Consider the following 14,283-nt stretch of genomic DNA (forward strand, 5'->3'; position numbering starts at 1 on the left):
GGGGAGGGGGGAGGAGGGAGGGATTGCATTGGGGAGTTATACATGATATAAATGATGAATTGATGGGTGCTGACGAGTTGATGGGTGCAGCACACCAACATGGCATAAGTATACATATGTAACAAGCCTGCACGTTATGCACATGTACCCTAGTATAATAAAAATAAATAAATAAATAAATAAATTAAAAAAAAAAAAAAGAAATCAAAAAAAAAATGAAGAAATTAAAAAACGGATAAGAAAGAGGATGTATACATTGTTTCAAAGTATATCCCCCAAAATAATTTTTAGCTACAAAAGGACCAAGAGTAACTTTACTGTGGAGGAAACTGGTAGACACCACCTAAACTGAGTGATTAAAGTCAACTTCATCATTAGTGGGACACATCCCCACCTGATATCATGCAATTAGAATAAGACTATCACTTCTGTGATATGACTGCCAAAGATGCACAACTTGAATTCAACCTCAAGAAAACATTATATAGGTCAGTGCAGTGGCACACTCCTGTAATCCCAGCACTTTGGGAGGCTGAGGAGGGAGGATCACTTAAGGCCAAGAGTTTGTGACTAGCCTGGACCACATAGCAAGACCCCATCCCCACAAAAAATAAAAACAAATAGGTCAGCGTTGTGGCTCATGCTTGTAATCTCAGCACTTTGGGAGGCCGAGGTGGGCAGATCACCTGAGATCAGGAGTTTGAGACCAGCCTGGCCATCATGGTGAAACCCTGTCTCTACTAAAAATACAAAAATTAGCTGGACGTGGTGGCAGACGCCTGTAATCACAGCTACTCGGGAGGCTGAGGCAGGAGAATAGCTTGACCCTGGGAGGCAGAGGTTGCAGTGAGCCGAGATTGCACCATGGCACTCCAGCCTAGGCAACAAGAGTGAAACTCCGTCTCAAAATAAATAAATAAACAAATAAACAATGTTTAAAATATTTTACAAACTCAAGGTGAGGGGAATTCTACATAACAGGTTTGTAATTTTCAAAAATGAAATGAAGATCATGAAAATCAGGAATATTGAGAAAATATTCCAAAGTAAGTGAGATTATTTTACACTTGACAATTAAATGCAATGTGAGATTATGGATAGGTTCCTATGTGATAAAAGGACATTATTGAGATAATTGGAGTCTGTGGATTAGATGGTAGTGATACATCAATGTTAATTTCCTGATATTGATTGTTGTGTTGTGAGGATGTAGAATAATGTTCTTGTTCGTAGAAAGCACACACTTGAGTTTCTGAGGGTGGTGGGGTATCTGGGGGCATCATTTCAAATGGTATGGGAAATAAAGAGTTCTTTGTACTAGCAAGTATTCTGTAAATTTGAGATTCTTTAAGAGCTTTAAAAAAAATACACTTGTAACTTTAAAATAGTTTTAAATCTACAGGAAAACTGGGAAGATAATGCAGAGAGTTCCATATACCCCACACCTACTTCCCCTATTAGTAACATCTTACCTTACATGTATTAGTATGGTGTACTTCTTAAAATTAATGGACTGATATCAATACATTATTATTAACTAAAACCCATAGTTCATTCATATTTTCTGAATTTTAGTTTTCTTTCTGTTCCAAGATAGCATGCAGGATACTGCATTACATTAGCCATCATATGTCTTAGGCTCCTCTTGGATGTGATAGTTTCTGAGACTTTCCTTGTTTTTCACAACCTTGACAGTTTTTAGGAGTACTGGTCAGGTATTTTGTAGAAGGTCCCTCATTGTTATTTTTCTGATGTTTCTTCTCATAAGTAGACAGGCATTATGAGTTTTTAGAACTACCACAAAAGTAAAGTGTTACCGTCACCATGTCACATCAAGAGTACATAATATCAGTCCGGGTGCAGTGGCTCATACCTGCAATCCCAGCAATTTGGGAGGTTGAGGAGGGAGGATCGCTTGAGCCCGGGAGATTAAGACTAGCCTGAGCAACATAGCAAGACCTTGTCTTTGAAAAAAAATTAATTATATTATATATATATTATATATATATATATTATACAGCCTGGCATGGTCATGAATGCCTGTAGTCTCAGCTATTCAGGAGGCTGAGATGGGAGGATTACTTGAGCCTGGGAGGTCAAGGTTGCAGTGAACCGTGATCACACAGCTGCACTCCAGCCTGGGCGACACAGTGAGACCTCATCTCAAAGTTTTTTTTTTTTTGTTTGTTTTTTAAAGAGTACATACTGTCCACAGAACTTATTATCGCTAACGTTAAACTTGACCACCTGGCTGAGGGAGTGTTTGTCAGGTTTCTCCAATGTAAAGTCCCTTTTCCCCGGTTTCCACACAATGGGGAGTTGTGCTCCACCTCTTTAAGGGCAGAATATCTACATAAATTATTTGAAATTCTTCTGCATAGGAGATTTATCTATCCTCCCCCATTTATTTATTTACTTTATTTATTTATATCAGTATGGACTCATGGATATATATTTTACACTTTCCAATACTACTTTATTTTTTACTCAAATCTTTTCAGTTGGGTCATTTGGGAGGTTTCTCAGTCAGCTCGAGTGTCCCTTTGACCCTTTAACATATTGCCATTATTGGTGTGTCAACGTGTTGCCATTATTGGTGTGTGTGTGTGTGTACATGTTTGAACACTTTCTTTCTGGCACTATAAGATGCTCCAGGCTCATCTATATTTCATCTTTATTTCTTTGCCCAATATTAGTACCCATTATTTCTCTAAGGAGCTCTGGGTCCTTTTATTGGAGGATAGCACTAGAAACCAAGACCTAGGTAGGCTCCTTGTTGCTGTGGTGTTGTTGCTTCTAGTACCTTCCAGCCAACAGAGCAAGAAAACACCTGCATCTAAACTAAACCTTTGATATAATACATCTCTATAAATATTTCTATATGCAATTTTCTATATCTATACTAAATTAACTGTGAGTTTACACAAATGCCTCCAACTCTAATTCATGACTACATGGGCCATCATAGCCTCTTCCTCCCTTGCTTATCTGTAACTTCCTACTTCAACAGTGAGAAATTAGGTTCCCACCACCTACCATCCGTTTACTTAATTGTATAGTTACATGCATACTGGAATCAAACAATTAAGTAAATGGATTCCTGATGCTGGAAACCAGGTACAGAATTATTAACCTTTACTCCCATGGGAAACAACTTCATCAACTAGACTTCAGTGCTTATATATAGTTCCTTCTGCCTTAGTCTTACAGGCTACACTCATCTCCAAAGTTACTTAGGCCATTCCTTCTTCTGCCTTCTCCTGCAGTGAGATTGTTGCATACACTGAAATACAGTTAGATTATTTTGTTACATTCTGAGTTCCATCCTGAGATTCCCTGACCTCCTAAATATTTTTTTAAATTTGCATACATTAAGGTTCACTCTTTGTGCTAAAGTTTTATGGGTTTTGACAAACAGATATTATCAAGTATCCATTACTACATTATCATACAAAAGAGTTCTACCATCCTAAAAAATCCCATGCTTCATTTACTCAATCGTCTCTATTACCCCTGAACTTCTAGCAAACACTGATCTCTTTACCATCTCCTTTATTTTGCCCTTTCTAGAATCCCATATAATTGGAACTATACAGTATGTATGTACTCTTCAGACTGGCTTCTTTTATTTAGCAATATGCACTTAAAATTCATCCATGGCTTTGCATGGTTCATTAGCCCATTCCTTTTTATCACTTTTCATTGGAATAAAATTTCTTTATATGTATGTACCATAATTTGTTTATCCGGTCACTTATTGAAGGATTATCTTGTTTTCTCCCAGTTTTTAATAATTATAAATAAAGCTGCTAATGGCTGGGCGCGGTGGCTTACGCCTATAATCCCAGCACTTTGGGAGGCCGAAGCAGGGAGATCACGAGGTCAGGAGATGGAGACTGTCCTGGCTAACATGGTGAAACCCCACCTCTACTAAAAGTTACAAAAAATCAGCCAGGCATGGTGGCGGGCGCTTGTAGTCCCAGCTACTGGGGAGACTGAGGCAGGAGAATGGCATGAACTCAGGAGGCGGAGCTTGCAGTGAGCCAAGATGGTGCCACTGCACTCCAGCCTGGGCAACAGAGCAAGACCCTGTCTCAAAAAAAAAAAAAAAAAAAACTGCTATAAATATTTTATTCATGCTTTTATGTGAAGATAAGTTTTTAAATCAGTTGAGTAAATACCTAGGAACACAAGTGATGGTTCAGATCATGTTTAGCTTTGTAAGAAACTGCAAAAGTTGCTGTAACATTTTGTATCCCCACAGGCAAAAGAGGAACATTTCCATTACTTCACATTTTGCCAGAAACCAATATTGTCAGTTTGGGGATTTTTGCCATTCTAAAAGGTATGTAACACTTTCTAATTGTTCTTTTAGTTTGCATTTCCCTGATGATAAATGATTTTGAGTATCTTTTGTATGCTTATTTTCTCTCTATGTATCTTCTTTGGTGAGGTGTCTATTCATTGCCCACTTTTAATTGAGGTGTTTGGTTTAAAGTTTTTAAAGCGTTTACTTAGAAAGAGAAAGAAAAAAAAGAAAGAGAAAACAAGGAAGGAAAATTTATTAAGCATATACTCTATGCAGGCACTATTCTGCACACTGGAGATATATTAGGGAACAAAATAAACAACACCCTGCCTGTATAATGATTTTATTCTACTAGGGAGAGGAGAAAAAAGCAATGAATAATATAAATGAATGAATCAAAAGGAAATAAAAAAAAAAGAAAATAGTGAAAGGGATGTGGAGGGTGGGTACAGGTAGCCGTATAAACATTTGTTGTCAGAGAAGGCCTAATGGAAAAGGTGATATTTAAACAAAGAATTAAAGGAGATAAGCAAGCCAAGGAATATCTGGAGAAGAGTTCCTGAGCTACAGAGTACTTGAAAAAAGGACCTAAGGCAGGAATATGCCTAGAGCATTTGAGGAAAGGGGAAAGGCCAGAGTGCCTGGAGGGCAGTGAGTGAAGAGAAAGGAGGAAGAGGATGAAGTCAAATAGGTCCAGAGTCAGCAGATCAGGATGAGCTTTTTGTTCATTGAAAGAACTTTGCCTTTTATCTGACTAAAACGATGTTTTGAGTAGAGGAGTGACATTACCCGACTTACATTTTAAAGGGATTGCTCTAGCTGATGTGTTGGAGAAAGACTATAAAGGAGAAAGGTGAGAGCCAGAAAGACTTGTTAGAAGACTACTGCAATAGTCTAGGTAGGAAAGGAGGGTTGCTTTAGACCAGAGTGGTAGCAATGGAGCTGATGAGAAACAGTTGGATTATGGGTATACTTTGAAGTACCCACAGCATGATTTCCTGATGGGTTGGATATGAAATAAGAGAGGAATAGAAGAGTTAAGTTTTCAAGATTTTTAGGCCCAAGCAAGTGGCGATATGGATTTGCCATCACCTGAGATGGAGACAGCTGCGTGGGGAACACTCAACAAATGGGCTGGAGTAACACACCAAAATGAGGAATATGTTGCCTCCAAAATCCACATAAGCCCACTAGGCACTGTGCCTCTTTCTTGCTTTTAGGAGGGGCCAAATGCAGCAACTTATCCTTCACCTTAGAATGAATATCTCAACAGCCCCCACACCACTGGACCCTAGAAATTTTACTAAGGTAGCAGGTCCCTGAATTTTAGTCAGATTTATTTCCCATCCTCTGGCATGCAAATGTCTCACAAATTAAGTCCAGTGTGCTTGCTACTTTTTGCCCACTGGATTCAATCAGCATAATGCCATCAATGCAAATGACCAGTGTGATATCTTGTGGAAGCAAAAAGTTATCAAAGTCTCTCCGAATAAGATTATGACACAAAGCTGAAGAGTTGATATACCCCTGAGGTAGGACAGTAAAGGTATATTGCTGGCCTTGCCAGCTGAAGGCAAATTGCTTCTGGTGGGCCTTATGGACGGGAATGGAGGAAAAGGCATTTGCCAAGTCAATGGCTGCATACCAGGTACCAGGAGACATGTTAATTTGCTCAAGCAATGAAACCACATCTGACATAGCAGCTGCAATTGGAGTCACCACTTGGTTAAGCTTATGACAATCCACTGTCATTCTCCAAGATCCATCTGTCTTTTGCACAGGCCAAATGGGAGAGTTGAACGGGGACATAGTGGGAATCACCACCCCTGCGTCTTTCAAGTCCTCGATAGTGGCACTAATCTCCAAATCCCTCCAGGAATGCCATATTGTTTTTGATTTACTATTTTTCTAGGTAGAGGCAGCTTTAATGGCTTCCACATGGCCTTTCTCATCCTAATAACCCTTACCCTACCAGTCAGGGATCCAATGTGGGTTTTCTGCCAGCTGCTAACTATGTCTATGCCAATTCCGGCACTGGGGAAATGGCCACAGGATGAGGCCAGGGACCCACTGGACCCACTTTAAGTCAGACTCGAGCTAAGACTCTGTTAATTACCTGACGTCCATAAGCCCCTACTTCAACTGGAGGACCACAGTGATGTTTTGGGTCCCCTGGAATCAACATTAGCTCAGAGCCAGTGTCCAGTATTCCCCAAAATGTTTGATCGTTTCCCTTTCCCCATTGCACAGTTACCCTGGTAAAAGGCCAGAGGTCTCCTTGGGGAAGGATGGGAGAATGATTAACAACATAAATTGTTGGTAGTGTAGTGGGGTCCTTCCTCAAGGGGACCCAGACTCCCCTTCATTGAAAGGGTTTTGGGTCTCTAAACTGGCTCAATTCTGGAAATTGATTGAGGGGCTGTGTTCTCTGTTTTCATAATTCAAATTAGTCTTTTGTCCATTTGACTTAGAAGTTCTCTGCTTATATAAATTAAGTAGGAATATAGTAGGCTTCCTATTAGTTTCACTTCTAGGAACACCATGATTAATTAGCCAATGCCAGAGCTCTACACAAGTCAGACTATTCTGATTGCATCTTTGCCTCTGCTGTCCATTGCAATAGCTATGCCCACCTGCCCTTTGACTGTTGAGTGCCACCACTTGGCCCCTGCCACCTTGGGATCTCATTATTCCCATTGTATTTGAATTTTGTAGTTGAGCGACTGTGGTTCCCACTGTTACATCTGACATACAGAGAAAAGCAATTACAGGACTCTTCAGAAATGCAAGTGCTGCCCTCGCAAATTTATTTCACAAAGGATTGGTCAAGGGGATATCTTCTGGACCCTCCCAGATGGGATGAGTAGGTCTAAAGTGACTAATCCACTCTGCCATCCAAATCTCCCTAAGTCTTTGGATTCCTCCCTCCATAGAGTAGACATAGTACTCTATGTACTACAGTACATAGTCCAGGATTTGGGAGCTGAGTGTCAGTCCCCTAAAATAGTCCAGAAATGAAGCCAGTTGGCCAAATGCACCTTATACCATAATTGAACCCACCAAGGACTATCAGTATTCTTCATACTATAATTTCTTTTATCGAGTAGGATAAAAGAAAAAAATCCAAAGGTCAGCAACTTCAAATTTGAAGGAACATAAGCCCATAAGATGAGAAAGAACCAGCACAAGAATTCTGACAACTCAAAAATCCAGACTGCCTTCTTTCCTCCAAATGGCCATACTACCTCTCCAGCAAGGGTTCTGAACCAGGCTGAGATGGCTGAAATGACAGAAAAAGAATTCAGAATATGGACAGGAATAAATATCATTGAGATGCAGGGTACACTGAAACCCATTCCAAGGAAGATAAGAATCACAATAAAATGAGACAGGAGCTGATAGACAAAATAGCCAGTATGGAAAAGAATATAACCAACCTGATAGAGTTGAAAAGCACACTACAAGAATTTTATAATGTAAGTACAAGTATTAATAGCAGAACAGACCAAGCAGAAGAAAGAATATCCACAGCTTGAGGACTGAAATTAGGCTTTCTGAAATAAGACAGTCAGGCAAAACTAGAGAAAAAAGAATGAAAAGGAATGAATGAAACCTCTGAGAAATATGGGATAATGTAAAGATACCAAATCTACTACTCATTGGTGCGCCTTAGAGACGGGGATAATGTAAACAACTTGGAAAACATATCAGGATAACATCCATGACAATTTACCCAACCTAGCTAGAAAGGCAAACATTCAAATTCAGGAAATGCAGAGAGCCCCAGTAAGAAATCACAAGATCATTCCCAAGACACATAATCATCAGATTCTTCAAGGTTGAAATGAAAGAAAAAAATGTTAAAGGCTGCTAGAAAGAAAGGTTAAGTCGCCTACAAAGAGAAGCCCATCAGACTAACAGCAGACCTCTCAGCAGAAATTCTACAAGCCAGAAGAGATTGAGGGCCAATATTCAAAATGATTGAAGAAAAGAAATTTTAACCTAGAATTTCATATCCAGCCAAAGCTTCATAAGCAAAGGGGAAATAAGATCCTTTTCAGACAAGCAAATATTGAGGTAATCTGTTACCACCAGACCTGCGTTAGAAGAGCTCCCAAAGAAACCATTACATTTAGAAAGGAAAGACCATTACTGGGCACTAAGAAAACACACTTAAGTACACAAACCAGTGTCACTATAAAGCAACAATATAAACAAGTCTGTATAATAACCAGCTAACATCATAGTGACAGGATCAGATCCACAAATGTCAATAGTAACCTTAAATGTAAATAGGCTAAATGTCCCCAATTAAAATGTGCAGAGTGGAAAGCTGAATAAAGAACCAAGACCCATTGGTATGTCATCTTCAAGAGACCCATCTCACATGCAATGAGATACATGGGTTCAAAATATAAAGGGATGGAGAAAAATCTACCAAGCAAATGGAAAACAGACAAAAGCAGGGGTTACAATCCTAATTTCAGACAAAACAGATTTTACACAAGCAAAGATAAAAAAAAGACAAAGAAGGGCATTACATAATGGTAAAGGGTTCAACTCAAGAAGAAGATGTAACTATCCTAAATATATATGTACCCAACACAAGAGCATCCAGATTCATAAAGCAAGTTCTTAGAGAACTTCAAAGAAACTTAGACTCCTACACAATAACAGTGGGAGACTTTAATAACCTACTGACAGTATTAGATCAGCAAGGCAGAAAATTAACACATATATTCAGGACCTAAACGAGCACTGGATCAAATGAATCTGACAGACATCTACAGAACTCTCCAACCAAAGACAGAATATACATTCTTCTCATTGCCACATAGCACATAATCTAAAATCAATCATATAATCAGACATAAAACACTCCTCAGCCAATGCAAAAGAACTGAAATCATAACAACCACTCTTTCAGACCACAGTGCAATCAAATTAGAAATCAAGACTATGAAATTTATTCAAAACCATAATTTTATGAAAATCGAGTAATGTGCTACTGAATAACTTTAAGGTAAAGAATGAATTCAAAGCAGAAATAAAGAAGCTCTTTGAAACTAATGAGAACAGAGATACTACATACCAGAATCTCTGGGACACAGCTAAAGCAGTGTTAAAAGGAAAATTTATCGCACTAAATTCCCACATCAAAAAGTTAGGTCTCAATTTAACAACCTACCATCACAACTAAAAGAACTAGAGAGCCAAGAGAAAACCAACCCCAAAGCTAGCAGAAGACAAGAAATAACCAAAATAAGAGCTGAACTGAAGGAGACTGAGACACAATAAACCATCAAAAGATCAATGAATCCAGGAGCTGTTTTTTAAAAAAATTAATAAAATAGATAGACCACTAGCTAGACTAATAAAGAAGAAAAAAGAGAGAACATTCAAGTAAACATAATTAGAAACAACAAAGGGGATATTACTACTGACCCCACAGAAATACAAATAAGCATCAGAGAATACTATGAACACCTCTAAGCACATAAACTACAAAATCTAGGGGAAATGGGTAAATTTATGGACAAATATACCCTTCTATGACTGAACCAGGAAGAAATTGAATTCCTCTACAGACCAATAGCAAGCTACAAAATTGACCAGTAATGAATAGCCTACCAACCAAAAAAAAGCCTATGATCAGATGGATTCACAGCTGAATTCTACCAGATGTACAAAGAAAAGTTGGTAGCATTCCTACTGAAAATATTTAAAAAAAATGAGGAGGAGGGACTCCTCCCTAACTCATTCTATGAGGCTAGTGTCATCCTGATATGAAAACCTGGCAGAGACACAACAAAAAAAGAAAACTTCAGGCCAATATCCTTGATGAACATTGATGCAACAATCCTCAGCAAAATACTGGCAAACCAAATCCAGCAGCACATAAAAAACTTATCCACCACAATCCAGTAGGCTTTATCTCTGGGATGCAAGGTTGGTTCAACATACACAAATCAATAAATGTGACCCATCACATAAACAACTAAAGACCAAAACAAAACAAAACAAAAAAACCCCATCATTATCTCAATAGACGCATAAAAAGCTTTTGATAAAATTCAACACCTCTTCATGTCACAAACTCTCCATAAACTAGGTATTGAAGGAACATATATCAAAATAATGAATTATCTATGAAAAACCCACAGCCAACATCATACTGAATGGGTAAAAGCTGGAAGTATCCCCCTTGAAAACCAGCACAAGACAAGGATGCCCTGTCTCACCACTCCTATTCAACAATAGTACTGGAAGTCCTGGCCAGAGCAATCAGGCAAGAGAAAGAAATAAAGGGCTTCCAAATAGGAAGGAAGGAAGTCAAACTATCCCTGTTTGCAGACAACATGGTTCTATGTTTAGAAAATCCCATAGTCTCAGCCCAAAAGCTCCTTCCATTGATAATTTCTGCAAATTCTCAGGATACAAAATCAATGCACAACAATTACCAGCATTCCTATACACCAACAACAGTCACACCAAGAGCCACATCAGCAATGCAATTCCATCCACAAATGAGATTGCCATAAAAAGAATAAAATACCTAGGAATACAGCTAAACAGGGATGTGAAAGATCTCTACAAGGAGAACTGCAAAACACTGCTAGAAGGAATCAAAGATGACACAAATGGAAAAACGTTCCATGCTCATGGATAGGAAGAATCAATATTGTTAAAATGGTCATACTATCCAAAGCAACTTACAGATTCAATGCTATTCTTATTAAACTACCAATGACATTCTTCAGAGAACTAGAAAAAAACTATTTAAAAATTCATATGGAACCAAAAGCACCTGAATAGCCATGTTAATTCTCAGCAAAAAGAACAAAGATGGAGGCATCATGCTGCCCAACTTCAAACTATACTACAGAGCCATGGTAACCCAAACAGCATGGTATTGGTACAAAAACAGACACAAAGACCAATGTAACAGAATAGAGAGCCTAGAAATAAGGCTGCACACCTATAACCATCTGATCTTTGACAAAGCTGACAAAACAAGCAATGGGGAAAGGACTCTCTATTCAAATAAATAGTGCTAGGATAACTGAGTAGCTATATGCAGAAGATTGAAACCGGACCCCTTCCTTACACCATACACAAAAATTAACTCAAGATAGATTAAAAACTTAAAAGTAAAACTGAAAACTATAAAAACCTTGGAAGACAACCTAGGTGATACCATTCTGGATGTAGGAATGGGCAAAGATTTCATGATGAAGACACCAAACACAATTGCAACAAAAGAAAAAATTGACAAATGGGCTCAGTTAAACTAAAGAACTTCTACTCAGCAGTAGAAACTATCAACAGAGTAAACAGACAGTAAACCTACAGAATGGAGAAAATTTTTGTAAGTTATGCATCTGACAAAGGTCTAATATCTATAGGGAATTTAAACAAAATTAAACAAATTTACAAGAAAAAACAACCCCATTAAAAATAGATAAAGGCCATGAACACTTTTCAAAAGAAGATACACATTTGGCCAACAAGCATATAAAAAGAAGCTCATCATTGATCATTAAAGGAATGCAAATCAAAACCATAATGAGATACCATCTCACACCAGTCAGAATGGCTATTTTAAAAAGTCAAAAAATAACAGATGCTGGTGAGGTTGTGGAGAAAAGTGAATGGTTTTACACTGTTGGTGGGAGTAAGTTAATTCAGTCATTGTGGAAAGCAGTGTTGCAATTCCTCAAAGACCTAAAAACAGAAATAATATTCAACCCCACAATCCTATTACTAGATGTATACCCAAAAGGAACATAAATTGTTCTATCATAAAGACACATGCATGCATAGCACGTGGAATCAATCTAAATGTCTATCAAAACTACACTAGATAAAGAAAATGTGGTACATGTACACCATGGAATACTATGCAGCCATAAAAAAGGACAATATCATGTCCTTTGCAGGAACATGGATGGAGCTGGAGGCCATTATCCTTAGCAAAGTAACACAGGAACGGAAAGCTAAATACAACCTCTTCTAACTTGTAAGTGGGATCTAAATGAAGAGAACACATGGACACTGAGGGAATGAACAACAGACACTGGGGCCTGTTGGTAGATGAAGAGGCCCCTGAGGAGGGAGCGGATCATGAAAAATAACTAAAGGGTACAAGGCTTAATACCCAAGTAATGAAATAATCTGTACAACAAACCCCCATGATACAAGTTTACCTACAAAGCAAACTTGCACATGTACCACTGAACTCAAAAGTCAAAAATTAAAATAAAATTAAATTGTAAAATGTTATCTTTTTTTTAAGATAGGAGAAATAATTGTAGGCAGCTGGGTGCAGTGGCTCACACCTGTAATCCTAGCACTTTGGGAGGTCGTGGGGGGAAGGCAGATCATGAGGTCAGGAGTTCAAGACCAGCCTGGGCAACATGGTGAAACCCTGCCTTTACTAAAAATATAAAAATTAGCCAGGCATGGTGGCGGGTGCCTGTAATCCCAGCTACTCGGGAAGCTGAGGCAAGAGAATTGCTTGAACCTGGGAGGTGGAGGTTGCAGTGAGCCAAGATTGCGCCATTGCACTCCAGCCTGGGCAGCAAGAGCAAAACTCCATCAAAAAAAAAAAAGAAAAGAAAAAGAAAAAGAAAAAGAAAGAAGGAAGGAAGGAAAAGAAAGAAAGGTAGACTTGAGTGCTGATGGGAGTGATTCAGTAGAGAGTACAAAAAACATTGATGGGTCTAGAGAGAGGTGAAGAATTGCTGGAGAGCCACCTTTCAGTAGGTGACTCGGTAGGATCAAGTGTGTTCAAGTGTGTACACAGTGGAACTTGCTTTATATGGGGACATAGAATGCAAATCTTACAGCAGTAGGCAGGAAGGTAAAATGTGTAAACTACATGTGCAGATACTGATGGGTAGAAAGATGTGGTGGGTTTCTGGTGAAGTTCTCCCATGACTGCTTCAATTTTTTGTGTGAAACTGGAGGCTAGGTCTTCATTTGCAGATATTTGCTTTTAATCATGTCATACCTACTTTCATGTTGACTACAATTTTGAGGCTAGAGGAGAAATGCCTTCCCACAAGAGATTATAGTTAGCTGAACTGTGGGGATGAGAGTAGGGGATGCAGGCCTCCCATGTACGAAAGCAGGCAAGCCTAATGGAACATTAGTCAATCTTTTCTGCCACTAAAGCACAGACTGCATGTTTGGACAGAGATGGGAGAGGAGGCTGGAATGGTATTTAGGGTCAGATCATGTGATAACTTCAACACAATTCAGTATCTAATAGATAGTGATAATAAGGGGAGTAAAATAATATAATTTTCACTTTACAAATATAATTTGTTGGCCTCATGGTAAATGAATACCAGTGGAAAGAGAGATGCAAGTCAGGAAAACGGGTTAAGAAAATACTGCATTTGTGCAAATGGAATGTGTTGAGGACATAAATGAAGGCAGCAAGAGAGGAACAGCACAAAAGGAAGAGAATTCGTTGAGACACATGCAGTAGAAAAGATGCAAACTGGTGGTTATTTGAATGTGGGGGTGAAAGAAAAGAAGTCATCCAGGATAAGAAGGTCCCTAAATTAGGTTACTAAGTGGATGGTGGAGACATTGACTATGGTTAAGGTTGAAAATACAATTAGAAGAGAAAGTTGGGGATAGGGAGGAAAAAATGAGTTTGGTTTTAGACATTTGACCCCAAAGTCCTTTTAAGTCATCCACAACAATAGCAGATTTCATGGAAGAGAGCTGGGCTAAAGACTCAAGGGTTGGAAACATCAATATACAGCTGAGACCACCCAGAAGAAATTATAGAATGAACCAAAAATACAAGAGCAATACCAACAGTTAAGAGGGAGAAGTATCAATAAAGGGAACAGGAAGAAATGGTCAGGGAGGAAGAGAAGAATCAAAGAAGGTGATGTCATGGAACTCAAGGAAAAGAGAGTTTTAGAAGGTGGGTGTGGGGTCAGGGGCAGTGGCTC

This window comes from Rhinopithecus roxellana, chromosome 9 (genome assembly GCF_007565055.1).
Source record: "Rhinopithecus roxellana isolate Shanxi Qingling chromosome 9, ASM756505v1, whole genome shotgun sequence".
Taxonomy (NCBI): Eukaryota; Metazoa; Chordata; class Mammalia; order Primates; family Cercopithecidae; genus Rhinopithecus; species Rhinopithecus roxellana.